This window comes from Copadichromis virginalis, linkage group LG15, assembly GCF_057382275.1.
Source record: "Copadichromis virginalis isolate Kocher_CV1m ecotype Utaka linkage group LG15, C_Virginalis_male_GT1.1, whole genome shotgun sequence".
Taxonomy (NCBI): Eukaryota; Metazoa; Chordata; class Actinopteri; order Cichliformes; family Cichlidae; genus Copadichromis; species Copadichromis virginalis.
The window spans coordinates 828,729-832,996 of NC_140632.1; the positions used below are offsets into that span (position 1 = coordinate 828,729).

Sequence of the window (4,268 nt, forward strand, 5' to 3'; positions counted from 1 at the left end):
CTGCTTTCAGTAACATCATACAGAGCCAAGAGTTGATTTGCTGATAATTGATGCAAGTGCTTGACAGAAAATCTGGATCTCTTTGAAATCCTTTTGTTTTTCCTCATCAGATTGTCTTTGCATAAGAGTGGGAAATGTGAGGTGCAAGCATTTACAGGCCTTAAGTATTAGCAAGGGTAGCAACACCTGACCCGAGGGCTTCTTACACCATGTTCACCATGATTTACCTGTGACCTTTTCCACAGTCACTCACCTGTCCTGTCACTGTAATTCCTATTAGGAGAAACCAAATGCTGTATTGTAAAGTTGAGGTGGGAATTCTCTTGTTAATGGATTCATGCTTTTATTTTTTTAATTTAACTGGTGCTTGGAAATAAACTGCAGAGAATGGATGTTCTGACATTTTACATTTGAATCATTTTCTTGGAGTTCTGAGGCGTGCCACAGTTAGCTTAGCATAGATTAGCAAGACTAGAAATAACAGGAAACAACCCAAATGCACTCAAGAGACAATCCAGGACTTCACCTGCTGTGTAATGTCACTTATATCTGTTTTCCCTACAAAGCAGTGCTAGAGCCCAAACTAGAACCAGTCATATTTGCCAGAAGAAAAACAAAAAGACTTTTCTAATGCCAGAAAAATAACGGTGGTCACCAAATAGGAACCTGGCTAATCGCTGGCTGTGGAAATTCAACAAGGATCAGCAGATCCAGACCACATATTGTAACACCTATGTCCAAAAATCAGTCAACAAACTTATCAAAATGTGGTTTGAATCTGAAAAGACTTCAGGGCAGAGAAGAGGTACAGTCGTGTGAAAGTAAAAGTTTTCACAGGCCTTGCTGAAATACTGAGTTTCTTTGCTAATCTGGACCATTCAGGTTAACCCCAAAGCCTCAAAACTGCATGCCAGGCTCTCTCTAAAAGTTAAAGTTCATGATAAAACACTTCACACTGGTATTAGATCAAAGTGCAGTCCGGCTCTAGATGATCTCTTCAGCATAACACAGTGATGTTTCGGATATAGTTGTTTCTCCCACTTCTGTGGAGAGCTTCGGCTAATTTTGAAAGGAACTCATTTCAAACCTAAGAATTTATAAAAGGTCCCTATAAAGCTTAACACCAAACTGATCTTTCAGTTGATCTTTCTGAGTTAACTTCAATAATTACTTCCTCCAAACCATCAACGTGTCTTTTAGACCCCATTCCTACAAAACTGCTCAAAGAAGTCCTGCCATTAATTAATGCTTCGATCTTAAATATGATCAACCTATCTCTAATGATCGGCTATGTACCACAGGCCTTCAAGCTGGCTGTAGTTAAACCTTTACTCAAAAAGCATCTCTAGACCCAGCAGTCTTAGCTAATTATAGGCCAATCTCCAACCTTCCTTTATATCAAACATCCTTGAAAGAGTAGTTGTCAAACAGCTAACAGATCATCTGCAGAGGCTTATTTGAAGAGTTTCAGTCAGGTTTCAGAGCTCAGCACAGAAACAGCTTTAGTGAAGGTTACAAATGATCTTCTTATGGCCTCTGACAGTGGACTCATCTCTGTGCTTGTCCTGCTAGACCTCAGTGCAGCGTTCGATACTGTTGACCATAATATCCTATTAGAGCGATTAGAACATGCTGTAGGTATTACAGGTACTGCACTGCAGTGGTTTGTATCATATCTATCTAATAGACTCCAGTTTGTGCATGTAAATGGAGGGTCCTCTTCACACACTGAGGTTAATTATGGAGTTCCACAGGGTTCAGTGCTAGGACCAATTCTGTTTACATTATACATGCTTCCCTTATGCTGGGCTCACACTGTGCGATTTTTGGCCCATTTTGAGCTGATTTTTGAGTCGTGCAACCGTTTTGGCGATCGGCCCGATTTTGGCCTTCATCGTGCATTGTGTAGTATACGTGGGGTAACAAGAAGCGATTGACACCTCACAATCAGCTCCCGATCATCAATCGCTTGGTCGTGAGGATTTCAAATCCTCGCGACCGTCGTGAGGGTGTCACCGCAGTTTGTCACACTGCGCATACGCAAACACAAATGTCAGCGAAAAAGACGGCGCAGCACGACAGTGCAGCGTGTGATCTGGACACAAGCGATGGAGGCACAACTTGTAGAACTTTGGAAAGCTCATCCGAGCCTTTTCGATGTGGCCTCACAAAATTATCACGACCACAACAACCGTGAAAATAGTTGGATCGACACTGCTGCTCAATCACAGCTGCCTGATCAATGTTTTTCATTAGCAATTTAGCAAAGTTGATGGTGGTGGTGTGTCTGTGTGAGTGAAAGACAGAGAGAGCGAGCGACAGAATTTCTGTTATAACCTTCATTTTATGGACGCACAGTGTGACTCAGGTCGCATCAGAGCATCGGGCCGTATAGTGTGAGACCCTGCATCGTGACCTATGAACTTCTAACCCCTGCGAGTCAATCGTGCAGTTTGAGCAGGAGCTGAATCGCACGACTGAAAAAAATCGCACAGTGTCTGCCCAGCTTTAGGCAGCATCATTAGAAGACATAGCATACATTTACACTGCTATGCTGATGACACCCAGCTCTATCTGTCCATCTGTGAGTTTTTCCTTTCCAGTCACCTTTCTCACTCACTATGTATTAACAGACCTCTCTGCATTGGATCATATCTGTTATTAACCTCTGTCTCTCTTCCACAGCATGTCTTTATCCTGTCTTCCTTCTCTCACACCAACCAATCACAGCAGATGGCCCCGCCCCTCCCTGAGCCTGGGTCTGCTGGAGGTTTCTTCCAGTTAAAAGGGAGTTTTTCCTTCCCACTGTCGCCAAAGTGCTGCTCATAGGGGGTCATGTGATTGTTGGGCTTTTCTCTGTATCTATTATTGTAGGGTCTACTGTACAATATAAAGCGCCTTGAGGCGAGTGGTGTTGTGATTTGGCGCTGTATAAATAAAACTGAATTGAATTCAAACAATACATCTTTATGTTTTCTCTGTAGCTAAGTTCCATTTCTGGGTAAAGCTTGTTTTTAAGTGTGAACCTGTCGATCCTGAACCACAGACTCTGCGTTGGGACTTCCCATGATGCACTGAACATATCTCCTCCAGCATTTACATGGCTGTCCCTTGATGAGCCTGGTTCTGTCAGAGACCTCTACCTGTAAAAATGGAGCTCTTCCTTCCCACTGTTGACAAGTGCTAGTTTATCCGAGGGTGTGCCCTCCAATGCTGTCATAGGTCACAATAGTCGGTGCCATAATAAATTGCGTAAAAACAAACGCACCTATGCTCCTACGTTTAGACTTCTCTGACATAATTAAGAACAGCTCAGGCTCAGGTGAGCAGCAGCACACTAACAAAGGGAAAGGTGGCCGTTTACGTAATCCTGACAAAGTTACGCAGTTGTCGCTGGACACGCGCGCGTTCAGCTTGGACTCTGTCAGATGTTTGACTTCCGGTGTCGCGCGGCAAGTGGGTGGCGGCGAATGCCTCCCTGTGCACGTGCCTCTGACGTTTACGTGCACATCGCTCATTAAACGTATTTTCGTGCTTTTTTTTATCGCACATCACCAGAGCTTTAACGTGGGAAGACTAAGGTTAAAGCAAAACACGCTAGCGTCGCCGTGTCCGCGTGTAAAGTCAGCTACCGAGTTTATTGCGCTTCTCCCCGTAGTTTCACATCGCCGCAGAAAGCGTTTGTTCACACTTGCTGCCCTGCCCGTCTTTAATCTGGTTTAAAATGACTACACTGAGCCTGCTGACGTTCATGCCACACTGACACCGCAGCACAGGATGGAGAGGTGTACTCACTGCTGGATGGAGCCTCTCTGTGTTTGTCTCCACATGAAGCAGCGTCGCGGTGTTTTCCTCCTCACTCTCTCTTCTCACACTCTCTCATGCTTCTTGTTTACTGTCTTATCCGGGGATTTTCACCTTCCCCTCACTGCAAAACATGCATCGCTTCATGACAACTTTATATATTTATTTAAGCGCGTGGTGGAGGCTGCCATCTCCTGGCAGATGTGTGGCACTGGCTCCCGGCTGGGTGTCCGCGGTTATGTAACGCGACATAAAGCGGTCAGACGATGCCACGTAAAGCAGATAAAGCGTGCTGTGGATTAGAGTGGGAATGGTTTCAAATGTGTGCGTCAATTTGTGTTGTGTTGTCACTCTTACTTACATTTATCAGACCGATGATGTTTTCTCCGTCCTCCTGCTGTGCCGTCAGTGATCTCATTGAACACCCTGAGAGACAGACCGTCGCTGTGTTTTTAAGAGAAGAC

General features: G+C 44.6%; 1 protein-coding gene across 3 annotated transcripts in view; it reads right to left on the minus strand.

The window, feature by feature from the left end:
* cnstb (consortin, connexin sorting protein b) overlaps nt 1–4,268 on the minus strand; it is a 19,153-nt gene extending 14,885 nt beyond the window's left edge. For 2 of the 3 annotated variants that reach the window (XM_085431254.1, XM_085431252.1), the window contains exon 1: nt 3,796–3,946. The gene's annotated coding sequence lies outside the window, so the exon portion shown is untranslated. Of the gene's footprint in view, nt 1–3,795; nt 3,947–4,165 lie in introns of those variants that run through there. The other variant, XM_085431253.1, reaches the window with a different exon arrangement.